The sequence below is a fragment of the Enhydra lutris genome, unplaced genomic scaffold, assembly GCF_002288905.1.
Source record: "Enhydra lutris kenyoni isolate GAN:26980312 unplaced genomic scaffold, ASM228890v2 scaffoldscaffold38, whole genome shotgun sequence".
Classification (NCBI taxonomy): domain Eukaryota; kingdom Metazoa; phylum Chordata; class Mammalia; order Carnivora; family Mustelidae; genus Enhydra; species Enhydra lutris.
Window position 1 is genome coordinate 2999044 of NW_019154122.1, and position 15964 is coordinate 3015007.

The window sequence follows — 15964 nt, forward strand, 5'->3', positions numbered from 1 at the left end:
AGACCTTGGACAAATCACTGACTTCTTGAAATTTAGATTCTTTCTTAGGGGGTGATACTATTGTATTATTGTCTTGTATAAAATATAAAACATATTGCTTAGGGTGTGGTAGGTACTCCACAGATGTTTGGGTTTTTTTCCTTACCCATCTTCTAGAAAATTGTACTTTTAGTGGAATCCTGGCTTTAGCTCTAAGCAGTTGTGTGACTCACCCTTTCCAAATTTCAGTTTTTTTTCCTTAAATTGAGGGTATTTAACTAGTTGATTTCTGAGATCCCTCCCAAGCTGTAAGATGTCATGAGTTTTAGACTTTTGGGGACTGTGGAGGCAGTCCACTTAAGTCACTTAAGAAAGTGCGGTCTGCCTTGAGACCATCTGAAAGGAAAAGGGAAATCACCCCTCCCTTCGGCTCGGTCTTGGTACAGTTCCCGTTTTACCGATGTCTTGCTTTCTGTTTATATTCTGCCCAGGTCAAGAGGCAGCTGCCATTGAAAGATAGCGAGTGCCTGTTTCCAAGACAGCAAGCACCAGGGGAGCCACCAGAGGCATTAACAGAAAAGCTTAAATTACCTAAATGGTAAGTATATGGTACAGCGAAGCCTGGCCATCCCAATGGAATCGCATGGTGTCCGAAGTCTCCGTAATTCCTGCACCGCTGCAGGAGATGGAGGAAAGTTAATACTTGTTGATGAACTAAACACTGTGCTAAGTACTTAATTTTTTTTTTTTTTTAAGATTTTATTTGTTCATTTGAGGGAGAGAGAGCCCAAGTTGGGGGGAGGCGCAGAGGGAGAGGGACAAGCAGACTCTGTGCTGAGCAGGGAGCCTGACGTGGGGCTCCATCCCAGCACCCCGAGATCATGACCTGAGCTGGAGGCAGACACTTTAGCTGACTGAGCCACCCAGGCGGCCCCCTTCATGTGTTTTCTAATGTAATCAGCCAACCAGCCAACCTACCCAAGGTAAAAAAAATCCTTGCATTTAGTCAACAACTTTCAGAAATAGGCTTGGCTAGCACTTTCTGAATACTTACTGTGCGCCAGGCACAGTCCTGTTCGACTTGCATTATCTACCTTAGTATCTACACCGATGCTACAGGTAAGAGCTTTTCTTTAAATTTCACACAGGGAGTGAAGGAGAGGACTGGATTTCACCCTGGGTTCTTTTCATTGTACTGGAATGTTTCTTTTTTGAGAAAGTTACTTTTTTTTGGTTGAGACAGTGACTGACTTAATCTTTAAAAAGCAAAGCAAAGGGTGCCTGGGTGGCTCAGTGGGTTAAAGCCTCTGTCTTCGGCTTAGGTCATGATCTCAGGGTCCTGGGATCAAGTCCCGCATCGTGCTCTCTGCTTGGCAGGGAGTTGCTTCCTTCCCGTTCTCTCTCTCTCTGCCTACTTGTGATCTCTCTCTGTCAAATAAATAAATAAAATCTTAAAAAAAAAATAAAAAGCAAAGCAAAATAAACAAACACCCCTTGTGGTTGACAGCTCCTTTTCCTGGCCCTTCTGGGTTCTGCACACTAGTTATTTAATTGGTTATTTATTTATTTATTTTTATTTTATTGGTTTGTGCTGCCCAAGGCAGAGTGCAGTGTGGAAGTAGAAGGAGCTCACACTTGCGTGGCCAAAGGAGGGGTCTAGGTCGTCAGTGGTAGCTGGAGAATGGCTAGAAGAAGGTTCTCTGGAAAGGGAAAGCCATGGGGAGGCCACAGACTGAGTCTGGGACCTGGTTCTAGACAGAGCAGTGACAGGACAGGATGTAGGAAAGGAATCTCAGCAAGACCTCTCACTCTCAGGTGACCCCTCCCAGAAAGGGGGCACATCACACATAGCTCAGGCTCTTATTAAGGTGGTGGGAAACGTCGAGGCAAACTCTTGTCCTGTTACTTGGCTCACGATTCTTGGCGTGCCTGGGTGGCTCAGTTAAGCAAGTGTCTGCCTTTGGCTCAGGTCATGATCTCTGGGTCCTGGGATTAAGTCCCGTGTCAGGCTCCGTGCTCAGTGGGGAGCCTGCTTCTCCCTCTCGCTCTGACTCTCCCCTCTGCTTGTTCTCTCTCCCAAATAAATAAATAAAAATGTTTAAAAAAATTGGTTCAGGATTCTTGTTCTGTTCCTTTCCCTAGAGCCTTTTTCCCACCTCAGGGGACTGGGTTAGGAAACTCGTTCTGGTTGGGTGGTGTGGCAGCCGGCATTCATTGTTCATTGATCTTTCTGATGGTATCATAGTCTCTTTTTATTGGAGCACCAGTGTCTTGTGGTTTTGTTTGTACGTGTGTTTTTATGTTTCAAGTTTTTAGGTAAATTCTACTTTGTTAATATATAGTGTAATATTAGTTTCAGGGGTAGAATTTAGTGATTCATCACTTACATACAACACCCAGTGCTCACCACAAGTGCCCTCCTTACTGCCCATCCCCCGCCCACCTCCCCTCCAGCAGCAGTTTGTTCTCTGTAGTTAAGAAGCACCAGTGGTGGGGCGCCTGGGTGGCTCAGTGGGTTAAAGCCTCTGCCTTCGGCTCAGGTCATGATCCCAGGGTCCTGGGATCGAGCCCCACATCGGGCTCTCTGCTCAGCGGGGAGCCTGCTTCCTCCTCTCTCTCTGCCTGCCTCTCTGTCTACTTGTGATCTCTATCTGTCAAATAAATAAATAAAATCTTAAAAAAAAAAAAAAAGCACCAGTGGTGGGGCGCCTGGGTGGCTCAGTGGGTTAAGCCGTTGTCTTCGGCTCGGGTCATGATCTCAGGGTCCTGGGATCGAGCCCCGCATCAGGCTCTCTGCTCAGCGGGGAGACTGCTTCCCTCTCTCTCTCTCTCTCTGCCTGCCACTCTGTCTACTTGTGATCTCTCTCTGTCAAATAAATAAAATCTTAAAAAAAAAAAAAAAGCACCAGTGGTTTTTAATATACTTGCTGAATTTGACAAGGCAGGTAATCATTTTCTTTGACAAAACTTACTCCACCTTCCTGTTGTTCATAGAGTACTTTGTTATGTCCTGGGCTTATGTTCTAGTGATACACAATGACCACTTACTCCATGCCTAGCACAATTCTTGGAGCTAAACAGCTCTAAACAAAACAATAATGTAGCACTAAACAAACCAGGAAAAGTCCTTGCTCTCAAGGATTCTATCCTGAAGGGTAGAAACATGAAAAAAGAAAATAACTAGATAGAAACAAACAGGTGAGTAGAGAAATAGTGTCCGTTAGGTGATATGTGCTCAGAAGGACAAAAGCAGGGTAAGGTGGCTAAGGTTATGATAAGGGAGCCTGGGGGCTGCTCCTTGACACAAGGAGATCAGGGAAGGCCTCTGATGAGGTGATAGTTTCAGCCAAGGTCTGAAAGAGGTGAGGGATCTAGCCAGGGATATCTGGGAGAAAAGCGTCCTAGGCAGAGGAACAGCAGGTTTAAGAGCCCCAAGGTATGAGTGTAACTTGGCCTTGACAAGGAGGCCTGTGTGGCTGGATTGGAGTGGGAGGGAAGGAGTAGTCGGAGGAAGAGCAGGGAAGCAGTGGGGCCCAGGTCAGGGAGACTCTCAGAGCCCAGGTAGGACCCCTGGAGCGTGTTTTATTCTAAGTGAGATGGGGGACGCACTGGAGAGTCAGAGCGAGGGGGTGAATGAGCTGACTTCTCTTTTGAAAGGCTTTGTCTGGTTGCTGTGGGAGAATAGACTGGCGGGGCTGGGGTGGGGGGGTCGGAGGGAAGGGGAGGGCAAGGCAGGCAGTGTGAAGTAAGACAGACCGGATAGGAAGGTCTTGCCCTGATCAGTACAGTCTAGGGGAGGGATGCTGGCTTGGATTAGGGTCCTAGGGTGTATAGCCAGAAAGCAATGGATTCTGGACATATTTTGAAGGTAGAGTCAAATTCTGATTCTCCCTGTCGAAATGTTTGATTTCTCTGGACTTAACCTTTAGGCCACATGAGTTTGAGGGCATCAGCGGACACTTGACAGTAATCCCTGGTGAAATTCTAAAACTGACTGAGCAGAGGATGAGAACACAGTGTCCCCTAGAAGCCACTTGTGTTCCCTAAGTAAATCATGCTAGCTGATAACCGTTCGTTGTTTTCTTTAAGCTCTGCCTTGTCTTTTTTTTTTTTAAGGTTTTATTTATTTATTTGGGAGAGAGAGATTGAGAGAATGAGCTGGGGAGGGGCAGAGGGAGAAGCAGACGCCCCTCGGAGCAGGGAACCTGACATGGGACTTGATCATAGGACACTGGGATCATGACCTGAGCTGAAGACAGTTGTTTAACCAACTGAGCCACCCCGACGCCCATGCTGTGCCTTGTTTTTATTTAAGCTATAGCATCAGTACAAGTTGTAGAAATCTAGAAAATAAAGATAAATAATAGGAAAAAAAAAACCATCCATAGATGATTATTACATATAACGTTTTGATGTATATCAGGACAATTCATTTTTGCAAGGATTCTAGGCTAGATGGTCCGGAATATGCTACGGAGATACTGTGGTGTTAGTACTACAGTTAGGTATTTAACACTTTCTCATGTGATCCCAAGACAGAAATTTGGGCTGGCTTACCTAGTAGGTATTATATAAGTATTAATAATGGATCAATGTTTACCAAGAGGGGCTGTTTTCAGTGGCCATTCTGGACGGCTGTTCTTCGTTACATTTTAACAGTTTGGACATAAGCATCAGATAAAGAAAAGATATGCCTGTCATATTTGCAGTGAATATTTGCAAGCCGGAATGTGTAGAAGTATTTAGAGAATTGAAACTATTGATTGAAGCTATCTTTCAAGTGGTTGAAATGTGAAAAATGGTTAATAAATTAAGCTATAACTGATATGGCACTTAAGATGGACGGAGTACTAGTCTAAGCACGTCATGGATTAACTCATTCGCACTTTCAGTAACCCTCAAAGGTAGGTATTGAAGCACAGAGAAGTCAAGTAACTTATCTGAGATCACACAGCTAGTAAGTGGCAAAATCAGAGTTTGAATTTAGGCTCTCTAGCTCCAGTGTCTGTAATCTTTAATCCTTGTTTCATACTGCCTATAAAAGATATAAGAAATAAGACCTATATTTAGGTTATTAAAATTAATTAGACTTAATAGCAGTTTATTTTTTTTTAAAAATTCAGCATAGGGGCACCTGGGTGGCTCAGTGGGTTAAAGCCTCTGCCTTCAGCTCAGGTCATGATCCCAGGGTCCTGGGATTGAGCCCCACATCGGGCTCTCTGCTCAGCAGGGAGCCTGCTTCCCCCTTTCTCTCTGCCTGCCTCTCTGCCTACTTGTGATCGCTCTCTGCCAAATAAATAAATAAAATCTTTAAAAAAAAATTCAGGGGTGCCTGGGTGGCTCAGTGGGTTAAAGCCTCTGCCTTTGGCTCGGGTCATGATCCCAGGGTCCTGGGATCGAGCCCCGCATCAGGCTCTCCGCTCAGCGGGGAGCCTGCTTCTCCCTCTCCCTCTGCCTGCCTCTCTGCCTACTTGTGATCTCTATCTGTCAAATAAATAAATAACATATTTAAAAAAAAATTCAGTATGAACCTACAAACTGGTAGTGTGGCTGCCAGATTAGCTTATGCAGTCTTAGGTTCATTATTAAAACTGGATTAACCAGGTCATCTTTCAAATCCTCCCCCACCCCTTTACTCCACTGGTACTGCCTTAGTTCAGGCCTTATTCTGTCTCTTGCCTTGACTATTACAATAGCTACCTAGTTTATCCTGTCAGACTGATCTTTCACAAATGCAGCTCTTTTTTTTGTTTGTTTTGTTTTGTTTTAGATTTATTTATTTATTAGAGAGAGAGAGAGAGAGAGTGAGCTCGTGGTGTGGGGAGGAGCAGAGGCAGAGGGAGAGAGAAACTGCATGGAGTCCAGTGTGGGTCTCCGTCTCATGACGGTGAGATCACGACCTGAGCCAAAACCAAGAGTTGGATGCTTAAGGGACCTCCCCCCAGGCTCCCCACAAATGCAGCTCTCATTGTGTGGCTCCCTTGCTGGAGTCCTTTTGTCCCGAGCATGTTGCTTCCCATGGCCACTTGTAGACATGTAGGATGTGTTGAGGCGAGTCTGTACAGCGGTGGACTTTTTATTTCCTTTTTGAATTCGTTGGCCCCATTTAAGAGATTGAGATATAAGTAGAGCATGATCTCCCCTTTTAGCCAGTATCCTGCCAGGCCCCGTCACTCATTGACATTACTGGCCTGATCTCTCTGACATTTGCATTTGTAACCTCTGGCATAAAGTCTGGGTTTCTTTCCTTGAATGCGGCGGCCGGATCTGGAGACAATTCCTTAGCTGTAGTTTGGTCAGTACAGGACACAGACCAGTAGCTTCATTGATTTTCCAAACATTCATAAGGTTCCTTGCCTTGCTCCATCAGTGTTGCGTGCCCATGAAGGGAAAATAAGGATGACACAGTCCCTGGTCTCGGAGCCCCGAGCCCAGGAGAGGAGTACAAGCATCGAGCAAGGGAGCACGGTGGGCACGACAGCAGGAGCTCCCAAGCGGCTTAGGGCACCGCACTGTGTTGCAGGACGGGGGGGGGGGGGGGGGGGCTGTCTGAAGAGGCGTGAGAGGACCTTGAGTGATGGTCTCACGGGAGTGAGGTGGAGGCCACCTGAAGGAAGGGGAGAAGCTGAGAGCGCACTCATAGACTTGTTCCTCAGACACGGCCATCTGAGCCTCTGTGCCTGCTGGCGGGTCGCGGGGGTCCCTGCGTTGCGCCGTCCGCCCTCCAGCCTCACCAGTTACCCGCTCTCTTCTCCTCCTCATGCCTCTCCACTCCGTCCTGTGGGGGAAGCTTCCCAGATGCAGCAATGTGTTGTCCCTCTCTCCTTCTCTCCTCCCTCCCTCCTCCTTTCTTTCCTTCCAAAAACAGTTATTTTATACCCTTTACGCTCCAGACACCATTCAGAGTTTGAAGAGAGAGCAGTAAAAAGCATCTGCAAATGAAAACCCGCGTTTCTGGCGTCCTGGAGTCTACATTCTAGTAGAAAAGGTCAGGCAGTAACCAAGTGGTTAAGTGTGCTTAAAAAGAAAGAAAGAAAGAAAAGGAGCTGTCCAAAGATGGAATGATTGCCTGGGGAAGAAAGATGTGTCCTGCCTGTTGTTACAAGTGTTTGAACAGGAGTGGAGTGGCTACTCGGAAGGTACTTTCTGCAGAGAGCGGGAGGTTGGATCACAGGGTCTCTCAGTCCTTTCCCACCTGGAGAATCTTTCTGTGCTAGGTCGGCTCCTAACGCTTGAGGTTTGCATATTGAAAAGACATGAATTTGTGCTTCTGGGAAAAATAATCGAAGCCCAGTCATGACATAGAAGCCCTGAGGAAGAAGTGGAGATGTGGACAGCCCAAGGGTTTAAGAGGTGACCAGAAGTGGTTGGGAGGAAGCTGCTTAAACATAGTCTTCCCATTTTCCTTTCGATCAGTGGTTGGCAAACGGTAGTCCACAGGCCCACTGCCTGTTGTTGTAAATCAGATTGATTACAAATTTACAACGATTAGAAATTTACAATGATTTGCATCGTTGAAAACAGCGATGTCGAGCACTTACACATTGGGTACGGCTGCTTCATGCTATAGTGGCAGAATTGAGTAGTCGGGACAGACCCCAACTTAGGTCTTACAAAACCTAAACTATTTACTATTAAACTAAGTTGTCTACTTCTGTGGATACTATCATACTTCCCAAAGTTGAAGTATAGTTAACACGCAGCACGGTGTTAGTTTCAGGTGTACAGCGTATCGGCTCCGCCCTTCTACTCCATGCTCCCCACGGTCGGTCCTGGCAGACTCTGAAGACAGAGCTTGCTGACCCCTTCCTTTCAGGGACTGTTGGGAAGAGGAAGTGTGAATCATGGTAGCTGTGTTGGGGGAAAGGGCAGGGCAGGTTTGATTATGTTCTATTTCAGACTTTCCTGGTCAGAAGAAGAGCCAGCCTCCGAGGTGCTCTGGATAGAGCCATTGGAAACCGGGTTCAAGAGCTTTGGCAGAAAGGAACCCTGAGTGAGCGGGAATTGGCGCTGGATCCTTCTAGTGTGAACTGGAACTGAGTTAGATGCTGGTGGGGGGCATGTTGGCATTAAAGGATGGGACTACCCTTCCCTCTCTTCACTTTCCTATGATTCCTGAGGTTTACTGTCAATCATTTCCTTCCCAGAAACCACCCTTGGGCACAATCAGTCAGTTCTTCCTGCTTCCAGTGCAGCATGTATCAAGTGGTAAACTGTGCACAGTAGGAGGACAGGAAGCAGGAGGATCGGCGCTGTGTGGTTGGTCTAGGACTGTCCGGGAGGCTGCTTTGTTCTTGTTTTATGATTGGTTCTCTTTTGTCCAAGGTCCAGGCAAGGGTCAGGTCATGATAATCTGTCTAGCACTTGGCAAAATACTAGGTGCATCACAGATGTTCCATAGATGTTTACTCAAATAAATGAATTTTACCTGGATGAACTAGGGCATATGGGAGGCACTGGGAAGAGAGGCATCTACCGCTTCCTTTTTGGATGGTGTTGGAGGTAGCAAAGCATTTCTAACTCCGGTTATGCTTAGGGCCAAAAGATCAGAGAAAAGTGACATTCTGACCCCATTTTCAGTCAATATTCTTGTTTTCCCTGGTTGAAGAAGGGCTGATTTTGGTGAGAGGCTATTTCTAGGAGGATTTTCCAGATGAAATTTAATCTTAGGTCTGCACAGGACTTTTCAGAATTCTTTAGCTGACTGTTTTTTGTTTGTTTTTTGTTTTTTGCGGTGAGGTAGGTCAGGTTGGAATTTTATTTGCTCAGAGGAAGGTTGGAGCACAGAGATCACTGATTTGGCCAACGGGGTAACATTCTTAAAAGAATACGGATTATGGAAGTAGACTTGGGTTCAACACCTGGCTGTCCTCCTTGCTAACCGTGTGACCTTCAGAGGTCCCAATCCCATAATGTTATTGTGAAGGCTGAGTAGAATAGTAGTGATAGCTACTGTTGGTTGTGACTTATGCACAGGGCATTCTGCTAAGCCCCTTATATCTCCTGGGATTACCATAGTTTATGGAAGAGAAAGTCTCAGAGAGGTGATTTGTTTTAAGAAAAAGTAAGTGGTGGGGCGCCTGGGTGGCTCAGTGGCTTAAGCCGCTGCCTTCGGCTCTGGTCATGATCTCAGGGTCCTGGGATCGAGCCCTGCATCGGGCTCTCTGCTCTGCGGGGAGCCTGCTTCCTCCTCTCTCTCTGCCTGCTTCTCTGCCTGCTTGTGATCGCTCTGTCAAATAAATAAATAAATCTTAAAAAAAAAAAAAAAAAAGAAAAGACAAAGTAAGTGGTAGATCTGGGATTCTTAGAGAAAGCCTGTATGTTATATATATTATTAATCATTTAATATATTGTCTGTAGTACAGTAATGTTCCACTGGGGTTGTCTTCTGCATCTTTTTGTTACTGGTCTGTGTATAATCAGAACTCCTCATTTTGTAAAAATGCTTAAGAGTTTTCGGGAAGGTGATTCTACACAATGGGAAGAATCCTGAAGAGACAGTCAGGAGAATCAAGTCCTTACCTTTACTGAGTTGCTAGAGAAACCACAGTATTTACCTCTGAGTCTCAGTTTGCTCATTTTTAAAATAAGGGGATTGGGCCAAATGGGTGGTTTTATTATAAATCCAAGCAGTGGAACTCTTTATTGTCATATGGGGGAACCCAGTACGTTAAGAAACTAATAGGAGTTGCTTTGGTTGATGAAGTGAATGAAGGAGCCTGAAGCTTGGCCCCCTCAGATCTTCTCCCTTGTTGTCTTTGCCCTGGATGACCTCTGAGGGGATTCGCTGAGTCTAGTTGGAAAACCAGTGGACTAAATGATCTTTGAACTATATTTTGGCTCTGAAATCCCATTCTAAGGAGTGGAAGAAGATCCAGATTTTCTTTTTCCCCTTCTTTCCAACACATGGTCCAATAACTAGAGCTAGAAAGCCTATGAATGATGTGGGTTTTTTGGTATTTAGGCCCCATTTCCATGCATAGACCTGAAAGCCAGAAGGGGCAGAGTTCGAGCAGGGAAAAGCCCCCGGAGGGAGACACTGCAGGTGGCCTGGGGCTTGGGATGAGGTCATTCAGAGCATCACCGCAGGACCTGATACCCCTGCGGCTGTATCTGCTCTTGGCAATTGTTTTTGCCTTTGTAATCCATGAGTAGCCTGTTGACATCATTTTTATTATTTTGTGTTAATGGTTAGTGGCAAAGGGCTAAGTCATTTAATAACTGGGGGGGGCTCCTTCAGCCATTCATTCATCAAATTTTAAGCATTAATTATGTGCTAGGCTTCCTGCTGGGTACTCAGGATACCGTTTGAATAAGGAACAAGTTGGAGAGACAGAAGGGGTCGATACCACTTGAATACCGCATTGTGTGCTGTGATGGGACCAGTACAGCGCACTCACTGGAAGAGCGAGGAGGAGAGGCCTGAGAGACCCGATCGGGCCTGTGATTTGGGGAGGGAGGTGCTCCAGGAGCTTCCAGGAGGAGGTAATTGTCTAAGGTGGGATTTGGAGACACGAGAGAGAGATGACCAATCAAGCTAGTAAAGGACTGAAGGGGAGGGAGGGCGAGGTTTGTGGGCTGCAGGAGTCACAGGACCTTTGGAGAGGAAGGAGAAGAGGCACAGGGCCAGAGCCTTTGGGGCTTCCCAGGCTTCCTTGGGGACTTTGGTCTTTATCCCGAGAGCAGCAAGGACCTTGAAAGGGTTTTGAGTCACGATGTGTAAGAGCTCCTTCTTTTCGCATCGCCAGTAAGTATTTTCTCGATAGTTATTGGGCTTATCGTTTTCAGTTCTTGTGCTGTGCTGGCTGGTGTCTGTCCGAGTTTTGACCAGAACATGTAAAACTGGAACAAAAGCAAAATGAATAAACAAGCAATAGGATTCCTGGATTCTGCTAATTCAGAATTAGAATTTGTAGACGGGCTGTACTAAAAGTAACATTTCTCTCTTCTGGAAAAGGAAATTTGTTTATGAAAACTATAGTGTAAGTGAGAGTTGCTGAGGGAGATGTTTTAGTTTGGGGTAAGCCGGTTTTTTGTTTTGTTTTAATTATTTTATTTTTTAAAAAGATTTTATTTATTCATTTGACAGAGATCACAAGTAGGCAGAGAGGCTGGCAGAGAGAGAGGGGGAAGCAGGGTCCCTCCTGAGCAGAGAGCCCCATGCGGGGCTTGATCCCAGAACCCTGGGATCATGACCTGAGCTGAAGGCAGAGGCTTTAACCCACTGAGCCACCCAGGCGCCCCTGTTTTGTTTTTTAAACAGCTTTATTGAGATCTAATTTACATATCAAAGTTCATCTCTTTAAAGTGTACAATTTAATGGCTTTCTAGCATATTTATGAGGATGAGCTGATTCAACGTACTTAGTAGAAACATCATGTATCATTTATTTTCTAGTAAGTTATGCCAGTACAGAACTTTTTAAAAATCAGTATGGCCCTTATTTATTCAGCTCCCATTTCCTTCACCTTGTGTGTACACTGGTCAGGTGTTTTGTTTTGTGTTTTTACTGGTCTTCTAGGCAAAAGGCCAAAAACAAGTGGCACTTGAAGTAGGAAAAGTAGATGGGAAGAAGGGAAAAGTTTTTTTCTTATAAAAATATATAAATAAAAATATAAAAATATATTAAAAATAAAAAATATATTAAAAAATAAAAAAATTCTTAGAAAAATATGTATAAATATAAAAATATATAAATTTTTTTAAAAATTCCATTTTTGAGAGTGAGGAAGCATATAAACTAGAAAGAGAAAGGAGACCAAAAGAAGCAGAGAGAAGAAGGAGCAAGGAAATATGGACCCAGGAAGCAGAGTGGTGGAGAGGGAGAACCAGCCAGGGGGACGGCAGGGTCCCGGAGGCGGAGCCAGGGGACAGAGAAGCAGGGAGGCCCTGTACCTCTAGCACCTTCCCTGCCTTGCCAGGTATTTTAAGGACTGTGCATGGGCTCCATCTGGTGGCTGGTAGCTTACGGTGCGGCCAGGGAGCAGGATCTTGGGGTAGGATACAAGTGGCTTTTGGCATTCCCTCAAGTCTTTCTCTTTGGTCCTGGGTTTTCTTGTGGGATCACTGTCGAGTCAGTCCTTTGCTTCTGAGTGGTAGCTGCTTTTCTGTTACAGCTCAGACCGTGTTCCCTCACTCCTTCTGCCTAGTTTTAAATCTAATCTCATAAGACCATCACCCCACACACACATCCTTAGTGCTGCTCTCGCCTTCTGACGCCCCAGCCCCTGAAATGCCTCTGAATTCTCAGTGACTTTAGCTTTTTATTTAATGTCACTCTTCTAGCTCTGGTCCTGTTAATTTGTGGTACAGTTCTGTGGTCTTTGCAGTGCCTTTGCCTCTCGGTTATTTCTCTCTTCCAGGGATCTTCCTAGCCCATCCCTGTTCCCAGCAGTCCCTTGATCATGGTCATCTATGACCAAAAACTTTAGGATTTTAATTTTTGTTTTTTTATTAAGACTCTCTTGGGTGGTGCCTGGGTGGCTCAGTTAGTTAAGCATCTGCTTTCAGCCCAGGCCCGGGATCGAGCCCCCTGTCAGGTGCTTCTCCCTTTCCCCCTGCGTGCCGCTTCCCCTTGCTTGTGCATGCTTTTTCTCAAATAAATAAAATCTTAGAAAAGGCTATCTTGGGGGGCACCTGGCTGGCTTAGTCGGTAAAGCATGCAACTCTTGACCTTGAGGTTGCAAGTTGGAGCCCCATGTGGGCATAGAGATTACTTACAAAAACAAAATATTTTTAAAAAGGAAAAAGGCTATTTTAGAGTATTTTTTGGTTCACAGAAGAATTGATGGGAAGAGATTTCCCATATGCTTCTGCCCATCTGCCTTCCCCATTACCAGTATTCCTCACCAGAGCAGTGTATGTTACGACCGACAAACCTACACTCACACGCTGTAACCCCCCCGAGTCTAGTTGCGTTACAGGTCGCTCTTGCGGGAGCACATCCAGTGGGTTCGGACACATGCATAATATGTGTCCACCGTTACCGTATCGGGTAGAGTAGTGTCACTGCCCTAAACATCCCTTGCCACCTATTCCTGCCTTGGTTTTTAGCATCCTCCATTACTGCAACCCCTTGGTAATTTCAGCTCCTAGAGATAGCTCCCTCTCTGACCACCGTCTCCTGTCTTTCAAGGTCACTGCTGCTAGTACCCCGACTCCAGTGGTCCTTCCGTCCTTTGTTGGTACGTTTAGTTCATCTGGTCCGATGGCATTTTCACTGTTCACGTGTTCTCGGCCCTCTCTACTGAACGAGCGTGCGTTCTCTTGCCCGTGCCCGCAATTCTGTGGCCTTCTCTTGCTTTGTTATCTTCATGGAGCTCCAGCAGGGTCCGTCCAGCTCGGTCTCCTCTGTGCCTTCCTCTGGTCGGCTGAGTAAGATACGGAAATACAGCCTTGCCGATGGGATTCACTTTAAGTCCTAACCGTGAATTTAAGAGGGCCCGTAAGGCTGCCTGGCCGTCATGCACTGTTTCCCGCTCACCTGGCTGAGCAGATCTGAAACTGGTGATGCTTCTTCCCCCACTGCCACTTTGAGGTGATGACCTTGCTTTCTTCATCAGTGAAGACACACAGCCACCTGCAGAGAACCTGGCTGGACTCCTGCCACCACACCCGCCTTCCCACCTGCCCACGAGCACACGCGCGCGTCCTCTGCCTTCCTGCCTGTCAGCGCGCATGCGCCGTTCTCCCGCGCTGCTGCTGGTACCTAATGCCGCGGCCCCGTTTGCTCTCTCCTACCCAAGAACATTGCTCTAGAATGTCTCCCCCTGTCTTTCAGAACTTGTCCAACTTTCTCTTTTTTCCTGGATCATACTCTTTATCAATATGCCAACATACTTTTTGTTCCATCTTTAAAAAAAAACAAAAAAGCCTAAATACCACTTTTTCTGTCAGTGGCCTCCCTGCCTATTTGCTCTGCTTATTTATTTACGTATTCATTTTTATTTTTACTTGCTCTGCTTTTAACAGAATTCAGAAATCATCAAATATTTGTTTTCTCTAATTCATCACCTTATTGTGTCTCTTAACCTCGTTCCGATAGAACTTTCGCTTTCATCGCTTCACAGTGCTGCTCTTGGCAGGGGGACTTCCAAGTTGGGAAATTCTGGTCTGGTCGTGGCTTCTTTTCACTTGAGCCATTAGCTTCACTCGACAGAACTGAGCACGCTTCTTCCTTGAAAGGCTTCTTTTGCTGGGCCTCCGTGGTCCTGTACTCTCTCCCTGTGTTCCTTCACCTCACAGCTTTGTCCTGGGTCTTTGCTGCTTTCTCTACATTTCCACCCGTAAAAAATATTGGCCACCTTGGGGCTAAGACCTCTGACTTCTTGATTTCTCTGTGTTCACTCATTCCTTGACTGTCCACCAGATCACGGCTTTCTCAGCCATCCATTCATTCTTGACTCACAGATTATACAGTCACCCCATTCTCTCCTGAAATCCAGCCCTGTATATTCCGACAGCCTTTGAATGTCTCCATTTGGATGACTAATTCATATTTCAGAAATAATACGTCCCAAACCAAATTCCTCATCTTCCTTCTCAGACTGCTCCATCCAGTCATCCCTGTTTGAATTGATAACAACTCAGTCCTACAAAATCAGACTAAAACCCTTGGAGTCTCGTTCTTTTTTTTTTTTTTTTTAAGAGCTTTTATTCTATTTTTAAGACTTAATTATTTATTTAGAGAGAGCATGAGCAGGAGGGGCTGAGCGTGGAGCCTGGCTCAAGGCTCGAGCTTCCAACCTTGAGGTCATGACCTGAACTGACTGAAGCCTAGAGTTCGATGCTCAACTGACCGCACGCTCTCCCCACCCTGCCCCAAGCACGGGCCCTCAGAGTCATTCTTAATCCCCTTGTCTCAACACCTCACGTGCAGCCTAAGAGCAGGTGCTGTGATTCTCATTTCCTTTAAAGTGACCGGAGTTGGACCACTTCTTACCATGTGGCTGCTGCCGTCCTGGGCCAGGCCACAGCTGCCTTTTGCCTAGATTACTGTTCTCACCTTAACCGCTGTGATTTATTTTGAGCACAGCAGTCATGTCGATCTGTACCTTGTTTCACAGGTCATCTATCTCTGTTTTTTGTTATTGAGGTGTAACATAGGATCTACAAACCTTAAGTTATATAGCTCAATGACAGGAACCTGCCATCCTTAATGACCCTTCTAGTCATGGTCTCTCCAGAGGTAGCCACAATCACCATGGATTAGTTTTTGCCTGTTTTTCAACTACATGTAAGTGAAACGATATAGTCCAGATTAATCACTTTAAAGCCGCGTCAGAATATGTTACTCTTCTGCTCAGAAGATGGACGGGTCTCCATTTCATAGATGAGAAATCAGAGTCCTCCCTGGGGCCTACAAGGTATATGGTCATATTCAGATCATCTGTTTCCTTCTTGTGTGAATTCTGGGATATTATATCTTTCAAGCAAGTGGTCCATTTCATCTAGGTTATAACATTTGTGGGTATACAGTTGTTCATAATCCTTTATTATCCTTTTACTATCCATGGGATCTGTAGTGCTGTCCCCTCTTTAACTGCTGGTATTAATAATTTCTGGTGTTTTTTTTTTTTTTTCCTTCATTAGCCTGGCTAGAGGCTTACTGATTTTGTTGATCTCTTCAAAGAATCAGTTGATTACTGCTTCAATTTGACTTTTCTTTAGTTTACTTTTTTTTCTTTTTTTAAAGATTTTATTTATTTACTTGTCAGAGAGAAAGCGGCATGCATAAGCAGAAGTGGCAGGCAGAGCAGGCAGAGGGAGAAGCAGGCTCCCGGCTGAGCAAGGAGCCTGATGTGGGACTTGATCCCAGGATCCTGGGATCATGACCTGAGCTTAAGGCAGACACTCAACAGACTGAGCCACCCAGGCGTTCCTACTTTTTTTTTTTTTTTTTTTTTTTTAATTTTATTTATTTGACAGAGAGAGACAGTGAGAGAGGGAATACAAGCAGGGGGAATAGGAAAAGGAGAAGCAGACG

At 45.5% G+C, this 15964-nt stretch overlaps 1 protein-coding gene across 1 annotated transcript in view; it reads left to right on the forward strand.

Annotated features, from left to right (window-relative positions):
* The first annotated feature begins 529 nt into the window (after nt 1–529).
* Nucleotides 530–15964, forward strand: part of LOC111154912 (leucine zipper protein 1) — a 29403-nt gene continuing 13968 nt past the window's right edge. Inside the window, exon 1 of the mRNA XM_022514868.1 lies at nt 530–577. The gene's annotated coding sequence lies outside the window, so the exon portion shown is untranslated. The remainder of the gene's footprint in view (nt 578–15964) is intronic.